At 35.9% G+C, this 25,431-nt stretch overlaps 1 protein-coding gene across 41 annotated transcripts in view; it reads left to right on the top strand.

The window, feature by feature from the left end:
• TENM3 (teneurin transmembrane protein 3) overlaps positions 1–25,431 on the top strand; it is a 1,286,597-nt gene that overhangs the window by 890,648 nt on the left and 370,518 nt on the right. For 30 of the 41 annotated variants that reach the window (XM_085578773.1, XM_085578775.1, XM_085578776.1 and 27 more), the window contains one exon: positions 25,362–25,431. The exons of 9 other annotated variants lie outside the window; for them this stretch is intronic. The gene's annotated coding sequence lies outside the window, so the exon portion shown is untranslated. Of the gene's footprint in view, positions 1–1,062 lie in introns of those variants that run through there. 2 more of the 41 variants (XM_085578785.1, XM_085578783.1) reach the window with 1 other exon arrangement.

The following is a 25,431-nucleotide window of genomic DNA, read 5'->3' as shown; positions in this document are numbered from 1 at the left end:
GTTTGATTAACATTTTAAGCTTTTATAAGCTGTCAGTGCATCCTTTAGAAATAGAAAATTGCCTTCTTGCATCCTGTCCTCTCTGTTGCCCTCTCCATTTTTGTAAACTCAGCTGTTCGCTTATCTGTATAGTGAATTCAGAGTGGCAGTATAGTTAAAAGCTATTTTGAATGCTTAATTTTCAATTTTTATAATTTTCATTTATTTTTTGCTAGGTTGGTAGTAGCATTGACTCAGTTGAACAGACAGCCACAGCATAGTGGTAGGTGTAGGGCTGGAATATAAGGATAGGACTGCATTTTTAGTTTGTTTTAAGAAAGGGAGTAGCACATCACCTACATTTTCCTTACTTATTAAATTAGAAACACCTACAGGAGGAAAGTAGGTTCTAGAAATGAGTTTGCAATGTCTGTTTTTTACTCTCTGCGAATTTCTCTGTTTCATGCTCAGCATCACAGCAGAAAACCTTTGGGACTAACCTACACAAGAGAAACGATAAATAAAAGAGAGGAAATTGAAATATAAGACTGCCTTTTTTCTTCCCCCCCTCCAACAACTGTATGTGAATTTATATGGTAGGACCACATGGTTACTTGGTGGGGTTGTTTTTCCCCATATAGACCATTTTATAAAAGGAAAAGCAATGATACTGAGAGTCCGGAGGAGGGTCACTGAGATGATCTGAGAGCTGGGTCACCTTTCCTATGAGGAAAGGCTGAGAGAATTGGGATTGTTCAGCCAGGGAAAGAGAAGACTTTGGGGTGACCTCATTGTCACCTTCCTGTACCTGAAGGGATCTTGCAAAACAGTTGGAGTGGGACTTTTTACAAGAGCATATAGTGACAGAACAAGGAAGAATGGCTTCAAACTGAAAGAGAATAGGTTTAGCCTGGATGATAGGAAGAAATTCTTTACTGTGAGGGTGGAAACACACCTGAAGAGATTGCCCAGGAAAGTTGTGTATGCTCCATCCTTGGAAGTCTTTAGGGCCAGTCTGGATGATGCAACTCTGAACAACCAGGTCTAGTGGAAGGTGTCCCTGTCAATTACAAGTGGGTTGGAACTGGAAGTTAAGTTTCCTTCCCACCCAAGTCATTCTGTGATAAATGATTCTATGCTTCCCTTGCTCTGTATTCAAATTATATTAATTCTCCAGCAGCAGGAGGTATGTCACAGCAATCACCACTTGTTTACAGAGGATGTAACAGGGCTGATTTGTTTAGCCTATGCACTTTGATATTTGAGTTTTTTAAATAGCAGATGTTGTCAGTATTGTTAGTACTATCAATGCCTGTGTTGGTGGTTTGTGCTTTTTGAAGTTTTCAAGGAAAGACTAACCTGGAATTGATTGCTTTGTCTGGGAAACAAATGTGAAAGAGAGGAGATGCAGCTATTTATATAGCTTTTCCCTCTCCCCACCCATTTCTCTTTCCAGACATGGATATATAAAGGGATCATAGGGGTTTTCACACTTTAACCCTTCCCTTTAGAACCAGCTGATGTGACAGCAGGTAATTCTGCATTCTGTGATGGACTTATGGTTATGCCTTGTGCAGCCTTGCTATTTGGAGGCAACACAATTCAGTTTCCTGGAGAAGGTCATCATCACTTAGCTATAGGTTATGATGCTGATGCTTTTATTTTTCCTGTTGGGACTGTTCTGTTACCCATGAACAACAGATTCATTGGATCAGAAGAGGGCAAAGAAGGGGGGATGTGCATTGCAGCCTGATGATTAGGGCATGCATCTGAGAATAGGAAATCATCTTCTTTTAATCTTCCAGAAGTAGTGTCCTTTTCTTTCATTCCTGGTGCTGACATGAGAGTTGGTATGCCTTTGGGCTGACCCAGAATGTATCTGTCTTAAAAAGACACATAGATACATACATACATAGATATATATATATTATTTCCCCCGAAGTTAAATTTCATTTTCCCTTTTTTTTTTTTGAGTTAGTCTTCATTTGCAAAGTGTCTCTTGGTGCCGCAGTACAGTTGCTAGAGCTGGCATGCAAGAGGAAGGAATCAGTAGCTGAAGCTGGGAATAAGAAATTGCCAAGAGGGCTGGAAATGCACTTTTAAAAGGGATTATATGGTATTAAAACATGTATCTACAACACGAATGCATAGATACTGAAAAACTAGGATGGAAAAACATGACTACTTTCTGTTTATAAGGGTTGTTACCACTTTTCCAGTTCAAATCTGAAGCTAAAGGCGTGTTTGCCTTTTTGGATTAGACTTGTTTTTTCTAGAGAAACCAGTTTGGCCTTTGGGTCAGCTTGTGGTCCACATGGGACTAATTTTGCACATGCAAAGGGAAGAAATATAAAATGAAAATCATGTGGCAAACTAAACAGTTCCAAAATTAAATATAATAGATTTTAAAAAATCTTTATTTCTCATGTTGTAAGTGGCACAGTGTTTCTGCTGATGTAATTCAGCAGATTACTTCTGTGTGCATGGGTACATGAACCTGCCCTTTAATCACTTGCATGCTTGTCCCCCCAGTGAGAGCAGAGCTGCTGTCAGTACAGGTTGAAACACAACTGACACACCAAGCCTTTTTCAGTTGATCAAGAATAGAAGTTACAAGTGAAGTTTATTACGTGTCACAAAATCTGTGGAGTTTACCCTTTTTTTACAGACCTGAGCACTCAGGTAATGAAAGACAATTTGCTTGTAGGACCACAAGAACTTAAGAGCAGAGCCTTCATATAACTTGACTCCTCCTTAGGTGGTATGGAGGATGCTTCATCTTCTTTATAGGCTTTTTTTTTGTCTTGCCCTTAATTTTGACTCAGTGCATTAATTTGTCTGACAGTTTTCTGGAAGCCTGTACTTCTGTATAAAGCGAAGTGTGTCAAGCTGTGGTTTTGAGTTTCCTGTCCTCAAATATGGCCATTTTTTAAAGGGAAAGACGTTTTCACTCCATTCCTTCCATTTGAAAATCATCTGTTGCTTCCTAGTTCCAGTGTGATTAAATTTCTTTGCAAAACTTTGCTGGGTGTATACGAAGAAACAAGGTGCTGACTACCCATATTTTTAATAATTTTAGGTGACAGGCTCAGTCGCCCACACATTTTAATACTATCAATTCCTTGCTGCTGCCATCTAAAGTGTACATGGTAGCACAGGCATGGCCTTAAATTAATCAGCCTCAAAAATATTCCCATGATGGTGTACAGTATGCCTTGTGAATGTAGATTTGCTGCTTTTTTTTTTTTCTTAGCTGCACCTTACCCTGTAAAGCTATAAATCAAAGAAGTCATTGAGGAGAGATGTTTTATATCTAGACACTGATGCTCATGTCCTTTAACTTGGGTAGTAGATAGTTGACTTCACAGATTTGTATAGATCACAGTTAAAATGAGTAAAAAATTATCTTATTCCATTTTCTCAAGAGTATAAAAGTATGCATTAACAACACTATGGACATATTTTACCAAATCCTATAGTTTGGTAAAGACCTTATATGACTTGGCTTGCCTTTTTGGATCACAAGCTTACCTCTCTATGTATAGCTCCTACTTAGGAGAATTTTGATGTTTTCTCAGAGGTGACGTAATTATCAAGAAAAAGTAGTATGTGAAAGATAATGATACTGACTGACAGTATTTGGAGCTTGACCATGCTTCTCTAGAAGGGAGCGTTGAAAGAAAAGATGATGACATAGAATAGTGTGTTTCACCCAAGAAACTAGTCTGAATAACCTTTATAAAAGAAGACTGGACAATGATAATTCTGCCATTTTTCTGTTTCATCTTGTGAATCCAAGCGAAGAGGTGTTCCATTCTAGATGTGTATTGTTGAGACCTAATGTGTTTTACCCATAGCCATTTACACACTGGACTAGTTAATGTTAACCTGCTTTCAAACAGTGTGAGCTGAGCTGTGCTGAGTTGAAAGAAGCTGGATGGAGGTGGCTGAGCTCTTGGTTGAACAGTCCTGGAGCAGGAAGATGGTGTGCAGTGCTCGGCCTCTTCAGGTCTCTACTGTGCATCTGTCAAAAAGTCACAGGGCGGAGGATGCAGCTCAGGATTGTTATTCTGAAAGGGGAGAACATTTCTAGACAATTCCCAGTCAGGTGATGTTTTCATTGTATGTTTAGAAAATTCTCAGATGATGACTGATATGAAAAAAGCATACTCAATTAGTGTGTAAAACATTTAGACTCCAAAGTCTCTTGTACTTCGGGAGACTGAGGACCTTTTACTTGAAAAGAGAGAATGTTTCATCCATCACCTTTCCTCTGATCCAATGTCCTTGGATCAACTTGGAAAAGTAAGGTTAGAGAAGTAAGATTTTTTTTTTTTAAAGCTGTTTTTGGAAAGAGAATCATTTACCCATAGTGAACTGGGAATCATGAACTGCATCTTTGCCTACTGCTTGGTCTGCTTGGTCTGTGGGTCATTGTTAAGAAGGTCCTGGAATGATGAATGCATTGTCCTCCAGAAAAGAAAACATTTAATTTTGGTTCTAAGAGATGTCCTTTCTGATTTGTTTTGGGGTTTTTTTGGTGTGGGTGGTTTTTTTTTTGTTTGTTTGTTTGTTTGTTTTTTTTCTGTCAGCTCATCATTAACAATTTGTGGACTGAGATGGCTGGCTTTGATTTCTCCGTAAGGATGGCTAGAATATTTTGTGGCTCTTGCAGTTTAATTTTTGTAGGCACTGACTCAGTGCTAGCTTGATTTAAACCCTTATTAGTTTCTCCACTTTTTAGTGTCATTTTCAGCAGTTTTCTGATTTCCATGTGCCTTTCTTATTTTGAAGTGGTGTACAAAACATCTGTCTGACTAGAGATTTTTTTAGTGTTTAGCTTTACTGAAATATTTAATGTAAAATTTTTTTCTTTGAAAACACAGCTAGTGATCCTGTTTATCTGTTGTCATTATTTATTGTTTTAGACTTTGCCTAGAGGGCCTTTGAGCTCTGCACAATGAACTCCCAAGAGCTGGGGTTTCTTACTGCTATTGCACAAGGAGTGTGTGTGTTCAGGATGGAGATTAAAGCTTGCTCAGTTGGTGCAGGGTTAACAAATGCAGTGGGCAGGAGGAGAAGTCATACTGTTCTGGTACTGATGCCAAGCAATTATATTGGATGGCTTTGCAGACTTACTTCACCAGAATTGAGGACCAGATAATTGAACCTGCTGACATCCATGTGAATCATAATGATGCAGCTCAGTCCCCATGATTTTAGTGAAACCAAAAGACTTCCTCCTGAGCTGAGGAATCAAGATGTTTGGCTAGATGATCTGGTAAAGCAAAAGTCTGACTGTGAGACTCTATGAGTACTGAAATTGATAATGCACAGGTATGTAGGTTTTGGGGTGTCAGTGCAGGATGCTGTGTCCTTCCTAAGCAATACAGACATTTTAGTTCAGCTGTCTGCTGTGAAGGTAGGCTCATGCCTGTGAGGTCTGTGTCACGGCAGCAAACGTGCTTGGAGTAATATGTCTTCAACAGCTGACCTAGTCTGAACAGTGATGGGAGAGTGACCTTGCAATTGTGCATCTGCTCTAACTTTGATACAGGGGTCATGTTTATGTTGTTTTCTTTGTAAATCAGGTTGCCTGTGCCTTCTGCAGAGTCTACATTTTTCTGTTTCAAAACACTTTGTGCAAACATCATTTTTTACCTTAGATTGCAGAAATACATGTGATATAGTGATATATTTGATTTGAAAAGAAACAAAGCTAGTCTTTGTAATTCACCAGCCAATTCTTTATAGAGTATGATGTCACTAAGAAAATGTTTTACTTATTCATATAGCATGCAAGTATGTAAACATTTAGAAAAAAAAAAGAATAATTTTAACAGATATCTGTTCCACCATTTTGTTATTCTGTTTCTTCCTCCAAATTGTTACTATGTATTACAGTTGGGGTGGAATATTTCAGATGTGCAAAAACCCCTAAAATTTAAAGTAAGATGGGTTTTTTTTTTACCATACTGTATATAGCACTTTGCCACAGGACAACTTTCTCCCAATGGCAGGGCACTGAACAGCTTGCATCTGTGGGAAAGTGGTAGCAAAATTGATGGAACAGTCTGTTCCTGACGATGTTCATTTCGATGCCCCAGAATACGGCTTTCAGCGTCTCTGCTGCCAAGGCATACCCTAAATTGATGGGACAAAAGGAACAACCTGGATCTTCCATGTGTTAAAGTTAGGAAATGAAATCTTAAATCTCATTTAGGTTTGGAATTAGGTGGATTGGCAATGCGTGTGGAGTTCAAATGGGGAAAAAGATGAGTCTCTTACTCCTCCCTATCATGCAGCCCTTCGAAAGGGGTTGGAAGTATTTAGTGGAGGGTAAAAGCAGACAAGCAGTAGAGCTTTTCTTGCAATAGCCAAATGTGAGTTGAAAATGAAGGGAAAAGGGGAAGACATGAAAGTCTAATGAAAAAACATGTTGAATTTGAAATGTACTTTAGGAAATATTTAAGAGAAAAAAATTCTGTGTCGTCTGCAATGGGAAAATATCTCAGGTATTACTTGAAGCTCTCCATGTGATCTGCTGAAGTGCTGAACTCTCTGGGGCAGCCCTAATTTATCATCTCATTCTTTTGCAAGGGTTCACAATATTTTCAATCAGGTACCAGAAATCATGTTGCTCGTATGCAAGTTTTTCTTCTGCTTTCCATTTTTTGCCCGCAGCAATGGCACCTACCTCTGCTTCCATTCAGGGTGGAGAGAAGCCTCCCATTGGTGTGGACAATTCAGGATCTGGCACTTTGTATAAAAGAGATTCTTTTAAACAAGTGTAGGCAAGGAAACTGTAGCATTACTTACAAACATCCTCTCCTACTCACCTTAATGTGAAAAGGCCATGAAATAATAGGCTCAGAAATGTGTATAGAACTGGGCTTTGAGACATTTATATGTGCTCAGTGAGGATAAAGTGTGTGGAGTGTGTGTACTTTCCTTCCTGGCTTTATCACAATGCTTGGCGTTTTTCCTGCTGGTCATAAGCTGTCGCTCTATTATTCAGCCCCGTAACAAGGAAACTCAAGTACACGACTTTGCAGTTGATTGCTGGCCTTTGCCCTGTCTGACTTAGGAGAAGACAGTGGCACAGTTTTGATTTCAGTCATATGTGGGGCATTCAGTCATATCAAAAACTCTTCCCAAGGAAAACCATTCACAAGTATACATTTGGATTTACTAAGGTGATACATCATTTGTATAAACTCTTTTTACATAAACCCACACAAAACTAAAACATAAAGGTTTATTTTCTTTTTTTGTGATTGTAGAATCATATGACATTATTTAAAAATATTTTAATAAATTGATAAAAATAAAGCTATCTAAAAATATTTTTGTAGCTAGAGAGTAAATGTCCCACAAACCATTTGATATTTAAAAATACCAGTATATGTGAAATTCCAAATGCTTCTCCCCAGCATTTCTCCAGAGAAAGACCAAATACATTATCTTTGACTTCTTTTGTTTATCAGTGAACTAATAAGACATTTCTATTGTAGCACTGGTCTCAGATGTACCTTGCATTGTTTATTGTTAATAGAGCAGGTTTGTTCCATTGGGGGTTAAGAATATTTAATCCTTTAACGCTGACATATACAACACGCAGCCATGTCAGCTACAGCTGTTTCCAAACATCAGTAACAAAATTATAGATGGTTTTGAAGCTTCTGTGTTGGAAATGAATACATTTGAGGATTCAACTTGCTGACAGTGTTTATGTAATTTAATCTTGCCATCTGGAAGAAAGTAAACATTTTTTAGGAAATTGAAGTTAAGGTAGCAAGCCCCTTGTGGTTTCTGGCTGTTGCAAATAAGTTAAGTTGTACCAAGCTGATGAAAATCTTCAATAGGGAGGGGATCATGGTTATATTTTAAAGATTGTAATGCAAGTGCATTGATGCATAAAATTGTTTCAGAATATCTGCATTATTAACTTCCCTGCTTATTCAATAGTTAGATGCCTTTCTTCTGCTCAGATAAAACCAGCATGTTTTTTCAGTGAAATGTGATAAAGCATGAGAAGCATATGCATGCAGAATGAATAGGTGTAACTGAAGCATTTATATGATTGCTTTTCATCTCATATTTTTCTGTTGTTTTTCCCTATTCTTCCTTTTGTTTGTTTTTTTTTCATTCTGTATCACATTTTGCTTTTCAAATATCTACTTTTTTTTCTTTATTTGTGTGCTTTATTATTTGCTTTTAATTGGAATAATTTTTCAAGGTTTTTGCTTAGTTTTCTAAAGGAACAGTTTACACAGTCATGCCATGTGGGGTAATTTTGGACCTGTTAGTCACTTTCAAATAAACGGAGAGTCAGAAGATTCCAAAGGCATTGGATTTGCATAATGTGCAAGTCCAGGTGGCTTGGTGGAGAGGAGAAACAGTGCCCTACAGCATGAGCTGTGTGGAGAGAGAAGGGAAGACTAGAAATATCTTTTGTAAGCCTGGGCTAATTAAGTTGTTTGTAAAATTGCTTGAATGCTAGCCCATTCTCTTCTGTTTTCCGTTTGAGCAATCTGATGAGACATTTTACATGATGGGGCAAGTCAAGATGCTTTTATACTTGTCATAGACTAGAACGATTATATAAATAAAATATATTTGTGGTGGGAAGCAGATTTTAGATATGCATGATTTGAAGGGGTGGACAGTTTCAGCCATTTTACACATGGAACACATGACAGTTTAGTTTGCATTTAGGTTTTGAGCCTTTAAGATCATCTTTATCTTTTGAAGATTATTTGCTGCTTTGTTACTATTGTTTAATGAAATCTTTATGTTAAGATCTCTGAATTATGCAACATTTGTTGAAAATTATAGAATTTTATGAAAACACCCACGAGCACTTGAGCCAATAGTATGGTGGTCGTGCCCTTGGCTCCTAAGGGGAGAAGGGCAGGAAAAAATTAGCAGAGGTATGGACTCAGCAGAAATAGCTTGGTAATAGTAAAAACAGTTTTCAGCATTCTGGAAAGGGTCAGTGAAACCAGAAGAAAGGTATAGTCTGTTCCTGCTTACCTTTGGTGTCTGGTGGTTTCAGCTGGTTCTTTCAAACTCTGTTTTCTCTGCTCTTTGAGATTATATTCGCCCTTCCTTTTTTCATGTCTATATCCTCTTGCTTTGCTCTGTTCTGCTAAAGCATTGATTATTTACTTAGGCTTGTACAAGCATGCTAATGTTCTGCTAAAGTTAAAAATACTGTTGCCATATAGTAGCTGGTCAAATAATGGGATTTCAGACTGAAATATCTTAACTTCATATTCAGTGGAAGCTGCCTGTCAGCATTTTTATGGGTCTGAATAGGCTTTTTAAAAGGATCTAGCTCTAAGCCTTGATAATTGAACTTAAGCTCGTAAGTTACTTATCTACTCCTGAAATTTAAACCTGATCCGTGTTGTAAAACTGCAGTGAAGTTAAGAACTACATGAAAATGAAATAGGATGTTAATGGAGAATTTCTCATTTAGACTTGCTTCTTGGCAATATAAGCAACAATTTTAGGAATGTTGATCTGATTTTTATTGTCTTGTGTATGAATTACTTTATTAAGTGAGCTATTCAGTGTCCAAATTGTGACACATTCCAACTTTGTCAGTGTGATCTAGGCATTGTACTGGAAATAAATACACAGACTGGTGAGTTTATAAACATTTATGGCTGTGCCCTGTGTTAAATAAGGACTATGCTTTATTTTCGTCCAATAAAATTTAATTAGTTGTAAGTCAGGTTTTGCTTTAGTTGTAATTAGTTTAGCATATAATTATTCTGTCTAATACCAATCTGAAATCTGCAAGCATTTTGGTCTTAGTCCAAGTTAAAAAAAAGAAACCCTCTTAGAAGTATTCAATCAGTAGCTATAATAGAATCTTATTAGTCAACCATATTATAGACTGTGTAAATCTTTAAGTGACTGAAGCAATGTTTTCTCTGATGCTTGTCATGTATTGCATGTAGAAGATATATAAAAATGCTTTATATGGGACTTACAACTTCTATATGATTTGGGAAAAATCAGTGATCTCTTTTTTTTTTTTTTTTGGTGAACTTAGTATTTGCTGGTTTGACTTTTAGCTTTTTAAAATTCTTATTTTAAAATTAATTTTAAAGGTCTAGCTTTTGTAAGATATAACTAAGATTTTGTGTGAAAATAGCAGTACTTCAGTTTTAACAAACATGCATATGTTAAATCTTGTAATCTACACACAGATATTACTGCCTATTAAAGACTATTATAATGATTAATGGGTATTTTTTGAACAATATCTTGTGTCTTCTATCTTTTGGATGTGGCTGGCTGCCATTTCTAAAGAAGTCATCTTGCCAAAGAATCTTCCGACAGCTCTTCCTATGGATTTCCTTATGGGAATGGCATTAAAGCAAGAGATAATGCAGAGTCTGGCATGTTATTAACTGCAATGGAGTGATGGGGAGCAGAGCTTCTGTTCTCACTTCCACCCTAACCAGCTTATTTTTTGCTAGCAGTGGTTTACAGTCTTGCTTGCTAGTAATGTTTTTCTAAATTAAATTTCACCTGTATTATTAATTTTAAGGTTCTTATATGTTTCCTCCATTAAAGTGCTCTCTCTGAGCTGCTCATAATTTCATCAGCCTATAGGTCAGGAAATTATGACTAATCAGAGCATAGGGAATGGCAGTTTTTAAGGAATTGAACAGTCAACAGCCTTTTACTTGATGATATTTATCTTTTTGAAACTCTGTGGTCTGATTGGGAGAGATAAATTACTTCACAACTAGAAGAAAGATACTCAAACATTTACATTTTAAAAGGAATATGTACTTTAGCCTGGGAAGAAATTGCCTCATCTTTAAGGGATAGAATTTTCAGTTACTTCTCTGCTTTTCCAATTACCTGCCTTATAAAACTCAAAAAAGTAGATATTTCTGTTAACTCAAATGATATTCCTGCTAACTTTAACTTGTCACTTTCCCTTCTAGGGTTGCTATTTTACAATGATTATGGTATAGTTTTTAATTCTGTTTCAGTTTTGTTTTGGTGGATTTTTTCCCAGAGCAATCATTTTGAAATTCTCACGTAATTTTAAAGTATCTTATAAGAACAAGTATGTATTTGTTGTAGTATTAATACATGCATAATTGCATGTGTATAAATGCTTATGTATGCATGTATCATGTAATTATAGAGCTCAGTACTGTATGTGTAAGTGTGAATATGGGCATAATTCAGAATTAAAAGCTTAAAACAGAACACAGTTTTGTAGCATCTTGAAATTATTTTATTTGCACATGCCAGCTTGTTATAGAGCATTATACTGAGGCCTCAGTGAAAGGCTATTGTAAGCTCTAAAAACAATAAGTTAATCTCTAGGCTAACAGTATGGAAAATACAACTTTTCTTGGTGGTTTGCCTTTTTTTTATTCCCAAATGAAACTAGTCTAAAAATATTTGAATTATCAAAACCAAAGGGAAAAATAATCTTCCTGATAACAAAGTGGTATATATGTGATTTTGCTTCTAGTCTACTTTAAACCTGGTTTTAAAACATCACTCTTTAGGCATCAATGGGTTGAAGTTCATTTGCAACCCAAATGTAATAATAAAACCAAGTCAAATATATTCCCATTATCACTCAAGATGCTCTAATTAGAAGATGGATATAGAAATGGCACAAAATATCCAGCTGCTCTACATCAAAAACTAGTCCAAGTGCAAATAAACACTTGGAAATGTTTTGTCTTTAAATTGAAAGGAGTCCTGAAATAAAAAGTGATTCAATTCAATGTGACAAATGAAGTATGAATTCCATTTTGCAATAAGTAATAGAAAGGGTTTTATTTTTGTTCCTTTAACTATGTTTCACCCAGACATATGAATATTGTATTTAGTACTAAACAGTTTCAGAAGATGAAAGTTGCCAATTGTTGGAGCCTGTGCACATTTTCTAGGATGCAGCCACTGAACTGACAAGGAAAGCAGAGATGTGAAAATGTAGAATAATAGAAAGCATTCATATCTCATAGAGCTGAATTTCAGCTGGGTGCTTTAAATAAGGAAAGGGCAAATATGAAGGGAAGTATCTTTTCTGCAACTCAGAGACAGTCTCAGAGGGTCTTCCTGCCAGTTATTGTACTCCCTTTAAGGGTTTTTTCACTGCAAATACACACACACCCCACAAAAAAACCCCAACAACAAAAGACCCCCACCAATTCTACAAACTCTACTTTAGACTCTTGATCCTTGTATTTTATGTAGTTTAAGCATCCTGTACAGACAAGAAAGTATTGCATATCTATCTCAAAAAATCAGAATATAACTGTCTTTGCTTTCATTTGTGTTGGGGTAGCTTTGAGCAGCACCATGGGAAATAAAATGACTCTTTAGCTGGGTGTAGTGCAGCAGAGATTAAGAGCAAAGTAGTGGGGAAAATCCTTAATTTTTTAAACAGTTTTTCTAGAGTGAAGATCTACTGATTCGATTTCCTCTTGTCCTATCCTTTGAGGCTCCTGGCCTGCTGTATAGTTAAATATTGAGCAAGAAGTATCAGGTTGATTTATATAGGACCCCTGTTGGAGAAGGGAAGTCAATCAACTTAATGACTTGTTGAGGTGTATGGGTTGGGTTTGGGACATTACTTGCATTTTTGTTGTTTCTTTCAGTGTCTAATAAGTTGGGAAATGTTTCAAAGTCTGTTAAAACTTGCACAAGATTAAGACTCTATAGGAATATATTAAGTTTTTAGGACTCATAGCTGAAAAGTAGGTGACCTTCTAGAGATCGATGGCCAGAAAAGCCAGAAGAGTAAGTTGTTAGTTGCTAGAGGAGGGTGGAGTGGGCACCAGGTGGCACCCTTTTCCCATGGCAGGCTAGGAGCTGATGGATGGCAGTGCACCACATCCTTCTGCTAGGCTTCCAAAAGCTTTGTTCTGTTGCCATCAACAGCTTCTCCTCACAGTAGCTTCTCACTTATCCTGTCTTTTGTTTTGGAGTTGTTGGCTTTGGGTCAGCAGTTTGGGAGGCAGCAGATGCTGTGGTGGATGTGGAGCTGCCAGGCTGCTGATGGCTTGTTGGTCACGAGCTGACAGGGATGGCCACTGGCCACTTCCCCAGAGCTGCCAGAGGGCAGAACCAAGCAGGTAAGCAAATGTCTGCATCAGATGGAGAATGTGTAGGAAGCTAAGTGACAGGATAACAGCAAAAGGATAGGGAGAAAGGAGGAGCCAGGATTTTATCAAAAAGGGGTAAATAACTGAAAATCAATTCTGTGGAAGGGCAGTAACATGAAACTTAAGGATACAATATAATAAATCTGAGGAAAAGAAAATCATGTAAGGAAGAAAAGATGAGTGTTGCATCTGCTCCTATTTACTGGAGTTCCAAGAAAAGCACCTTAAAAAATTACAAAGAAAGCAAATAGTCAAAAAGAGAAGAAAGAATAGGATTGAACTGATTTTCTCTTGAATTTTTCTTTATGGGCAGTTTCTGGAGAACCCACTTTAGGCTCCTTTGTGGGAAGACAGAACAGACAGTTAAATGAAACAGAGTATTGCATAGCTGATTATATTGATGTTTTTCATTTTCGCAGCCTAGCTTAAAACCCTGGTTGTTCATGATTATAGAGCAGTAGCTTTTCCATCTGATAGCCAAGTTTGTACTCTTTAGATTTGCATCTCCCCAATTTGAATGGCACAGTTGCTTTTGACACTTTTCCAGAGAGACTGTAAACATTGAAGCTGCCAAGGCAAAATGTGTCCTGAGCCTATAGTTAAAAACATCTTGTTTTCAGGTAGTGCTTCTTGCTGAATCCTGAAGCATGTTATGTGAATTGCTTTGGAAAGCATTTTGTATCCTTAAGATAGAAAAACATATTTCAGCATCTGATAGCTATGAAGAAACTTTCAAGGCTGCTGACCCAGGTGCATTAAAATAGGCTTGAATTTAGTTAAATTTTCTTTCAGGCTGCTTTTTTTGACCTTCACTCCCCTTCTCCCCTTGCATATTCCCTTGGTGGTCTTTCAAAAGCCAGGTGTCTGGGATTGTCTCCAGCCTACTCTGAAAACACCCCAGGCCTTGGATTAATACATGAGGGCTGCCTTTTATTTAAGTCCATCCATTTACATAAGGCCTGCTCAGTCAAACCCACTTGCAATGTACAGCCAAGCTGAACCAAAACCTCAGCAGGTCACTAGTGCATGGTCCTGGATTTTACTGAATTTAACTTCAAGTGTTGCACCTCCTTGCAATGAAAACTGAAGAATACTGCAGAGGTGCTTTGGATTTCTGATTCACAGAGGAATGTTGGAGAAGTCTTTGATGTTTGTGTGAAAGAACTAAAGAAATAACATTTTTTATTTGTAAAAATATGTTCCTGCTTAAAGGGTGTGAGTGTAGATCTAATACCAGGATGAAAATTTCATTGTGTATACATGGCATGACAGTACATTGTTAAAATTAAAAATACTGCCTTCAGCATATAGAACATACTTACCTGGACTGCATCAATGAAATTCTGTTATACCAGCTTTTAACTCTGAAAATATTGCCACTAAATGAAAACACTTTGGGTCTCATTTTCTACATGTAGTTTAGAACTACTGATGTCAAATCTCAACAAATTTATTGTTATCTTTTTCAAGTGTAATCAAACTATAGATTTTTTCTGTGCATGATTGGTTGGTTTGGCTTTTTCTGGTTATTCCAATTGTCAGCTTTTACAACTTGGCATTGTTTTTTACTAGAGTCCTTCTAAATCTTGTTGAAAGTGGCTCCGAGAAGCTGGCTAGCTTAGGAGTGAAAGGAAGAGCTACGATAGTAGTGAGCCCTGCTTAGACTGTTTGTTCAAAATATTCACACTGCAGTTTCCAAACAGGAAGTATTATTAGTGATTTTTTTCTGCTAGGGGTGATATCCAAGTTCTCCAGACCTTTATGAAAAGAAAAATGATCATGTAAAAGACACATGTTTTAAAATACCTTTTTTATCACAAGTTTCTTTGAATAATGTGATTTACTATGAATGTATTAGAACGGAGTTATTTTTCCAGTATTGTTCTCTGCTACTTTGTGGTTTTGTACATCATTTGAGTGATCAGAACAGTTTGACTCCAGAATGTAGATGTGTGATATTCTTGGTACTTACACAATATATATCACTGCTTGATTCCCCTGGTGACCAAATAGTTCCCTCTACTTTATGTAAATAATTCACATCTTAATATATATTTTTTAGACTGGAGTGCTGTATTAATAGACTCTTGATATGAGATTATTCTTGGTCTTAGTATCCCATGCTATTGTGTGTAGTTCTTCAGTGACTTAAAAAATTATAGTGATTACTTTTATTACCATTTCTAGATTTTCCTGTTGACACAGGTATTTGACTTGCAGTTTTTAATTTTATAGATATTTCAGTCATTTACATGCAAATCACAATTTTCTGTTGCTCTCTTTTGACCCTGAATTATCTTTTTAATTTTGTAAGTTATAAGATTTTTCCATGAAATTCAGAAACATTTCCTATGTTTTCTTTGAAATTCCAAGATTTTGTTTGTGCCTGACACAAACTCAGTGAGACTCACTAGGAATACCTTCAGAACTCTCTATTTGTTCTACAATTTCTTTTAATGTACATTTTATTGTATAATCTGAAATATGTAAACAGTGGAGTTATACTAAAAATTTTAAAAAAAGGGAGCATATAAATTATTAGATTTAATGGCTAATCAGGCCTAATATGGGGAAGATAATTGCATGAAATTGGTGACAGATTGAGTCTTGTTTCTCTCGTACAGTAAATGGATAGACTAAGAAGAAAAAACTTCAAATCTCAAGATAGATTATGAAAAGAAATGAATATTTCTAAATACAGATGTGTGAAGGTTGTATAATAGTGACAAAGAAATAACAGAAATAAAAATAACTTGTGGGTTAGAATAAAAGCTCAGTGTATATTGTGAAAAAGAAATATTTATTAGGGGAATTGTTATAACAGGACATCATGCTGCTCACTGATTTATGGTTCAGCATGGTGTAGAGTGGAAAGCATAGACTATATTGGAGCCCTTGATGGTATTCTGTAGATATGTTTTTGTCCTTGTTTAACCATGCCAAAGATATCTCAAAGTATTATCTCAAAGGTAAAAACTAAAGCAATTTCTGTGCTCTTTGGTAGATTTTAAAGTTATTGAAAAGCCCTTCAGGAAGGCGCTACCTCCTCTTTAAAATGTTCTGTCAATATCAAAAATGTCTGAATTACAAAATAAACAGCTTACTATTTTCATTATAGCTAGCAAGCAAGCAGGAATCTTTGTAAGAGCAAGAGTGGAAATAATCATGTAGATCAAGATTTGGTGGCGATGCACCTCTTGTGTCCAAGGCAGGAGGGATACTTTGCCTTTCAAAGCACGCCACTTGGCCCACAGTTCAGTGCTGGTTGTATCGGTGCTTTGGGTAGTCAGGGCCTGGTGTGTCCAAAGAATTCCCCTTTGCCAGGGGCTTCTGAAAAGAGTTGTCTAGAGCTATTGGCATGGATTGGGGTGGAAGTTTTCCAGTGCATGATGGTGATGGCTTTACACCAGCTTTGGCCAGCATCTTCAGCACAAATGGTCTGTGAAGTTTCCCATTACCTTCTGTAAACGCTGAGGCCCTATTTCACTGCCACCTGCCAATCACAATGTCACCATCTGTCATGAGAATTAGTTATGACCCACAGTGTTTTATATAATACAGTGACACTTTACTCTTCCTATCATTTCTGCTACTTTTTCCTTTCCTGAATAGGCTGGTTGGAGCTTATCTGATGCATCTTGGTTTGCGAACCTTCTCTGAAAAAAAAAAAAAAGCCAAGTACAAGTAGCTGATAGTGTGTTAGCAGAAGGTGAGTCCTGAGAACACGGTCAGTGTCATTTCAGAAAACTTAGAGAATAACTGACAAAAAAAATGGAGTTGGTTTAATACACTTGGAAATTTAGTTGTGCAACCATATTTTGCTGCTGCTGAAACAGATCACAGTCCTGGTTTCAAAATGAACTTTAAAGATATGAGCTTTTTCATTGTATTTCACTAATGTATATTGTAGTTAAAAGTAAACATTTCTGATTTCAATTAGGTGAAAATAACTGCTATAGAGTTTTCAAGGAGAGGTTGGACTTGTGAAGATTAGCCGGAGGGACAAACAAAAGTTTGGTCATTTAAAATGTATTGATCAGAAAGAAAATGATAAACTGGTTTGACTAAAGGTGAAAAGGGAAAAAGCTAATAATAAACGGATCATTGATATTTGAGTAGAAGGGGAGGTTTTTGTTGCTCTTCTGGCAGATTCCTAGCTACCTTTATCCTGATTTCATGAAGTGGAGAAGTCTTCAATCAGAACCTCAAGAGAAGGACTCTTGTGACTCAAAAAGTAAATGTTTGACTAAGTATTTTGTGATTTGAGTTTAGCTGAAAGGATCACATCTAACAGAAATCAGACCTTCTTTCTAAATATTTGGGATTTGACTTCTGTCAAATTTGACTTCTGTCAATTTGACTTCTGTATCTTAAAGCTCAGAAACTAATTAATTTTGTTTATTATTGCTTGATTATCTGGCATGCAAAGTTTAAGAGATGATGGGGTTTTTGTCTTTATAAGTAATGTAATATAATTAAAATGGAAAGGGCTATTAAAGTATTCTATTTTCCTGGGGTTTTTTGTTCTGTGTATGGGGTTTTTCAGAGTATGTTTTTTTGTTTTGTTTTGTTTTTGTTTTGTTTTGTTTTGTTTTGTTTGTTCCTCTTTTTTTCTTTTTTTTCTTTTAACATGTTAGCACAATCTAATGTTGGGAATCATTAAACAGTTTTAAGTGTGAGTACTGTAAAGAAGGATCTCCAGTTTAAACACTTGAAAGGACATATATGCATTGTAAGCAGGAAGCTTATATATAGAACTGACAACAGCCAGTTAGGACTGCAGTACCAAAATTATCTATTTCAAAGGGCTGAAATGTGCACAAATGAAGTATACAACTTTAAATATTTTAAGTGGTTGTGTTTCAATCTGTAAAACCAATTTTGTTTCCAAAGTATGAATTCTTGATAAAAGGTAGGTTTTGTGATGTATTGGATTTAAATTAGTAACATTCAAAATGTTCTGCATTAACTTCTTATCTGTCAAAAAAAATTGTCTTCAAATAAAATGTATTGTAGCATGTTGCGGTTTTGGTGATATAAAAATTGCTTAGCAGACTGTGTAACAATATTTAATTCTTCTTTTGTGCCGTACAAAACTCAGTAATTACAAGAGAGTTTTTTTAATATGTATTAATAAGGCATGAAAACTTCCTCCCCCTACCCTTTTTTTTTTAAATCTTTGAGTCATACTGTCAGTTTTGACATTTTCTTAAGCCTGCTTATGGAGGAGATTTTTGTCGTGTTTTGGGTAAGACAAGAAGGTCCTAGGGATACTTGGGAGCTGAAAAAGTGCCAGTCTGTGTCAAGAGCAGACTCAACAATGTGATAGTGGAAGAAAATTGAGCTTATATTTTCCTGAGAATAAGTATTTTGAGATGAAGTAAACGATGGAACTTCCTAATAGAGAAATCCTAGAAGAAGAAGCCAAGCCTGAGGATGTTGGGTTGTTTTTTTTCTTGGCTGGTGTTGACACGGTATAGCAAATACCAAGGGATGAGTGAAGCCGAAAGTCATGGTAGCCAAGTAGAAACTTGAGGTCTATCTGGTTTTTGAGGTCAATCAAGTTTCTACCCAAGTAGAAACTTGAGGTCAATCTGGATGAAATATAAGAAATAGATATTTTACTGTCAGCCGCACACATTCTGACTTGAAAAAAAAAATCATTATGTTGGCAATAGACTGCATATTTTAAATACCAATGAAACAGTGATACAGTATTGCAAGAGAGTGGAAAACTGCCTTCAAGAAGTAGACTTTTGAAATACAGAATTGGTTAGCTATGTTAAATGTTCTTTTGAAACAATGGAATTATTATCTGTCTCTTGTTTTGCATGGGCTAAGTTTATGTGTAGTACTGATCTCAGATTAAAAACTAAATCTAATAGATGACAGCAAAAAAATAGCTGGGTTTTTCTCTCTGCTGCACAAGTCTGGGCATTATTTTACTTTAAGTTAAAATATTTTTTTTTCAGTTGTAGTGGAAATACATATCAAGCCCTTACAGCTGAAAAGATTTGAACAGCTAGTAGGAGGAAAGCACTTGATATCCCCTGTTTCAGCCTGTGGTCCTTTAGAATCACAGCCATGTATGACAAAAGAGCTCAGCTCTTAAACAAGGTTTGTGCAGGAGCAGGTGAGAGGACACAAGGAGGGACCAGAAAAAATATCAGTGAGTGAAGAAATATGAGGTCCTTGGTTTGGAATAGAGAGTGTTGAGTGATATGAGAGTAGTGCTTAGCTTCACCCTTTTACTGTTTACCTTTGCTAGGCAAGATTTTTAGAGAGCTTTTTGAAGAGACTAAAATTCTTTAGTGTCTGAGTGTGTTGCTTTTTTTTTGTTTATTTCGTAGGGGGACTGGGGGGTGAAATTGTTTCTGTGCATGCTGGTATATTTTTCTGGGAGTCAAAGAGGTGCCTTTGTTATATTCCTTCAAAGTTGTTTTAGAACAAACTGACTTATTTTTATTATCTATAGGATGCCTAACTTCATACAAATAATACCATTATTCATAGTATTTTTTATGTTATTAAAAAAACTCTCTTATGCCATCTCAGGATTTTCTGTCAGTGCTTAATTTTGGTGTATTTAGCAGTGCTATACATTAAGACATTTCTGCTCTGTTTTCTATATACAGAATTTCACAATGCTAATAATCACATGTGGTTATAGGTAACTAAGGCAGGTTTGCAGCTTGGACTGTGGAATATCTGGCTATAAGAGCTTTTTATCAGTTTCCAGTTCTTAAACTCTTCTGTTCACTATTCTTTTTATTTTAGTTTCTGTTCTTTTTGTAAAGCTGTGTATCTGAATTGATTAACATCTCAACAGTGTTTTTGTACCGAAGATTAGCCAATTGCATGGAATAACGCAGACTGCTGTGTGCACTTTTTTTTTGTTATCCTTTATGTATTCTGTAAAAACCTACTTTCATTTCTTTCACGGAAGTGAATACTAAAAGGTTTAAAAATTAAACCAAAGCACATGCCACAATGATTTGTTTAAATCAGTGACATTGTTTAAATGGTTACTTGAGACAAGTAGTTGCTTCAACAGTTCAAAACTAATTGAACAGTACGTTCATATTAATGTATGTGCATATGTATATATGTATGTAGTCATTTTCAGCTGTTAATTGAAGGTAATAAGGTTTAAATTGATGATACAGCAGAATAAACAGCACAGTCCACAAGCACTTGAGTTTTTGACCAGAAAGTGTTTTCCATCCTTGCAGTGATCCACTCTAGAGGCTGTATCATGAATCTGGCCAAAGCTACTGAGTCACGCGGGTGGTTCTGACTTTCTGATCATAAGGGTCGTATTTTGAGTGAAGTCGCAGATAGCAAAAATACTTTCAATCTTACTGAGACAGAAAAGACCCCTTAGCCATTGCTGTGTAGTTAATGTTTTCTGAGTGGCCTCCCAAAGACAAAGTACTTCTTGGTTACAAATCCATTATTGCTCTTCCCCATGGTCTGACAGCTCTGTGCCCTTCAAAAGGAGGAGAACAATGAAATACGTTGTATGGTGTAAAATGATGATGTGGAAGATCTTAAAGATCTTAAATCCTTCCCTTTCAGAAATTTTTCTGCTTCCGTTTACCGAATTGATCTGTGAGTGAAACGTGCTGTGTGTACAATTTACAGTGCAAGATCAAATTGTCCAGAATAAAATACTGTTTGCCTGTGGCAAATGCACAAAAATATTCAGTATGGCTTATCTTTTAAAAACAGCAATTTTTTCAGTATGTACTGCTGCAAGAAAACAGGAGATTTCTTCAGGAGTTAATAATCTGTCTGAGCTGCAAACCCTAAGATAATTGGTGTCTAGCCTAACATGTTGCTACTACTTAGTTAGGTAATGTGAGGTAGTCATGTTTCTTTGGTAAGTAGATGACTTAGAAATAAAATGTGTCAATTAATTTGGGATACTCTAGAAAAACTCTGGGTATGAAATTCCAAATATATAGATATCAAAGAGAACCAACAGAATGAAACAGCTGTTCAGAAACATTCTAAGATGCTTTAAAAGAAAAAGTTATAAATAAGAAAAAAATCAAGGATAGAATATTTATTATGTAAATAAACATTATTTCCAATTTTAATTTGTTTTCATTGTGATAGAAATATACTCCAAGATGTACTGGGCAGCTTCTTTATTCAGTACTTTCACTGAGCTGGTAACAGATGTTAGGCCTTTCAGGTAGAGATGGGTGATGTTAGGTTTATATAAAACTAATTCTGTTTAAGTCTTCCATATTTTGAAAAGCAGACTACACAATTTCAGGATATTGTAGTTCTTACATCTAACACATTCTTGGTTTTGAGGTGCATAGAAAGGAATGTTAAATATCAACTCATTCAGTGATTACTAATTATTTGGGTAATATTAAGCACAGTTCACCTGAAATCTTTATTAATATTAAAAATTAAACAATTAGCATTTTAAGATATTACATTTTTCTCTGCAGAATATGGTAAAGGTATTGTAATTATGGACTTCGATTCTTTTCATGCCTGCTGCTGGGTTTATGAAAATAACTTTTCATACTGGTGTTTCCATTTATGAAAAAGGAATGGTCCCAGTCCTGGTCAAGTGCTCTGATTCTTGTGGAAGATAAATCTGCTCTCTGTGTGTGTTCAGTGTTATCCCTATGATATCGAGAATTCCTTCAGGAGAATATATTTGTAATTACAATTTTAAAAGAAAATTCTGGTTACATGGTCTTTATTTTGCTTCTTTGAATACAAATTTAAGGCTAAGATCGAGCTCATGTCTGCATAATATCTGATCAGCAGAATGGCCTCTGTTGAATAATAGTGTGATGTACATAGCACAATTCCATAAACTGAGTAGGAATTAGTTGTTTGCTGTTTTGAATGTAGTTTATGTAGCTTTATATTTCATACCTCAGTCCTTGCAATCAGAAATTTGTCTTCCATTTGCTTCTTAATGATGCTTTATTTTAGTAAGTTGAAATACAAATAGCTTTTGTGTTTGGTCAGTATTAACCTTCTAAAACAACACACTAAGCTTAAACCAACTTCCAATAATTATGTGTATGTTAGATAATTACTTTTAGATTTCTCCTTTTTTTTTTGCATTGTTAGAACAGGTATACTGGGGAAAAATAAATATTCACTGAAATATGCCCCAGAGATGAAAAATAGCTATTTATAGGAAAAATTAGATTACAAATTACAAGTAATAGTGTAAGAGATTAAAAGGTATTGATATGCGATGGAAAAACTATAGCCATGCTTAAACAATTATTTTTATTTGTAAAGAAAAAGGTTTAAATTAGAAACAAAGCACTCAAAAACCAAAAAAAAATTGAAAAAATCCCACACCTACCTCTCCCCCAACAAAAAACCCAGCAAAAAACCACAATACCCAAGCAAATGAAAAAACTCCAAACCCTGAGCTTCACATGCTCTCACTTGGCCTCTCAGAAATCTATTACTGAAAACAGAGATCAGGAGATCTTAGGAGAACTAAGAAATATCCTTGTTTTTATTGCTGAGCTGGAACTTAGAGCAACTAGTATCCAAGTTGAGAAGTATCTTTGGAATTCTTAGGTAGAAAAATCTGGTAGTTGATATCATGGTAATTGGTTTGGGCTACTGCTCTTGTATACATCAAGTCTTTAAGCTGTATAAAGCTGTGTGATAAGGAACTGTAGTTCTGAGTTGGAGATGTGAGCAGATCAACTACATGGTTTTATCTTTCTGGCAGTAAATTATACAGTAGGACTAATAGATAAGACCCAAGGTTTGGGTATTTTCTGGTGGAGGAAAAATAAACAGTGATAAGTTGCAAATCAGAAAATGTGATAACCACTAAAAAAAAGTCATTTTCAGGCTCCTGACAGAACTACTTGATCTGAAGGGGTCTTGGGTTGTGAGGATCACTCTGGGTTGCAGGGAAATGTTTTTGCTCATTAAGTAACTGTCTTTAGATTTTGGAAAACAGTAAAATAAAGACAGTCTATTTGATTCCTTAAAATACTGATAAGTTGTAAAATGGGAACAGAAATTGGGAAAATTAATATCTTCATTAGCTAAAATGTTTTATAATATAATTTAATTTTGCTAAATATCCTAGCATGTTGTATTTTGTGTCAAGAGTTGAACTTGACTCCTTAAAACAGCTATCAACATATAGGATGTCTGAGCTGGTTTAACTGCATAGTTAGGAGAAAAATAATTAAAGAAAATCTGGCATGTGTATATGTGGTTTCTACAACACAGAAGCTACCTGAACATTCTAAAATTGCTTTTTTCCCTCTGCTAGTTTGTCTTAATTTGCTTCCTTCTTTTTAATATATGGAATTGACAAAATTAGAATGTGCCATCTGGGTCAAGAAAATGCTCTAAAATTTTAGCTAGGCATTTATGAAGTATGGTACTTGTCTTATATAAATGATATCAATTCAGATGAGGATTGCACTAGTTAATGCTGTGTGAGCTACATGGCTTTTAACAAACAGAATACACAGAATACTTTTTTAATGCATCATTAGCAAAACAAATTTTTTTTTTTATCCTTCATAACTAAGTGTGCATAAGTAAGCCATGTTTGTTGTTCTGGACTGTAGATTTGCCTTTTCAGTCTTGCTAAGTTAGAAATGCTATTGATTAGCTGCACCAGTACCATATGTATGATAAATGGCTTGGGCAGCATTCAAAAATCTCTCAAATGGGCTAAACTATATTAATGTCCTAACAGCAGTATCTTCTTATGGATTTCTGTGCACAGAGTATCCCACACTGGTACTTGCAGCAATTTAATCTAAAGCAGTGTCAGGTGTGCTTCTGAAGGGGTTTGCAGCTGAATGGGCCCTACTACTTGTCTATCCAAACAGCATAAACATGGAAAAATCAACTGCAAGTGCAGAGTGGGAGAAAGTAATGTCTTGCCTGCTGTGATGTTCATGAATCAAAAGATAGTTTATGTTAATGATTCCTGTACTGGAGAGGAGTATAGTAAGCCTAGACTTTTGTTTTGAAAGGTTGCTGGAATAGAAGTTGCTGGAATACTGAGTTGTTTCCTTCTTCATGAACAGATGTGGACTGACAGGTTTAATTTTGTGGAAAGAAAAATTTGTCATGTTAGTGCTAAATTTAAGGTATTGTCTCCTAGATGTAAGTTTCTTTTGCTCTGCCTTTGGTAGTCTAGATGAACAGTGGAAATATATCAATAGAAAATCTACTTGTGAATAAAGGTGTGCAGCAGGGCTACATGCTACATAGAGATTCATACAGGAGGCAAGAAAAAATAAATTTTTCACAGGGATACCTAAAATATGGAAACATTCCATATGTATAATATTATATATATTTCATATGTACAACATTCCATGTGTAAAACATTACATATTTTCCATAAGTACCAAGAGTGGTACTTAATGACACCCTAACATTTATAATTAGACAAAGCAATCAATCTGCTTTTATACTAGATTGGAAATTTCCTGGAGAATGTGACAGAAAAAAATGATTTCTCTTCTAATTAAAAATTAAATGAGAAATAACTGTTATATCACAAAAAAAAGCCCCAAAAAAACAACATATCTGTTTTCTTGAAGCCTGTTACCTCTCTGGATGTTGGTGTCAAAAAAATCCAAAATTTCTTATTTCTGCTCTGTGCCAGTCCCTTATTAATCTTCCATGGATCATGAAGGCTGCCGTATTCTTCAAGCTACTTGTTGTGGCAGGAGTACAGTGTACTGTATTCTCTGCTTGTGTATGAATAATCATTTAGGTTTGCAGGGACCTCCAGAGGTTTCCTCATTCATCTCCTAGATCAGCTCCAAGCAGGCTTGGTTAGGTTGGGTTTCTCCATGCTGTGTCCAGGCTGAGTCTTGAATCCTGGCAGGAAGGAGACCCTGTGACCTCTCTGAGCATCCTGTGCAGGTGTTTGCCCATCTCTGTGGTAAATACTTACTGGTTTTGGTTGAACTAGGAAGTAGGAACACACTGCTTCATCTTTCTGTTGCTGTCCACTGAATCATTTACCTCTTTTCCTGAACCTGAGCATAAACCAAAGAAGCTGCTTTCATCCTACAGCTCTTGCTGGACTGCTTTGTTCTCCTCATAGAGGAGAGCACTTTTTAAACTGAAATAGTTAAAAAAATATGTAGTCTGATTGTGATTTTGTGTTAGTGAGAAAGAGCACACTTCTGGTTGATTCTGCTTCAATAATTGGCTTTCCGTTTTCCATAGGAGTCTATTGCAAGGTGAAAGTCTGTGAGACATTGGCAACAATCAGGCAACTATTTCTTTAACTTTAGAG

This window comes from Lonchura striata, chromosome 4, assembly GCF_050655825.1.
Source record: "Lonchura striata isolate lonStrDom1 chromosome 4, ASM5065582v1, whole genome shotgun sequence".
NCBI classification, from domain to species: Eukaryota; Metazoa; Chordata; class Aves; order Passeriformes; family Estrildidae; genus Lonchura; species Lonchura striata.
Note: the sequence above shows the minus strand (reverse complement) of the source record. Positions and strands in the feature narration are given on the sequence as shown.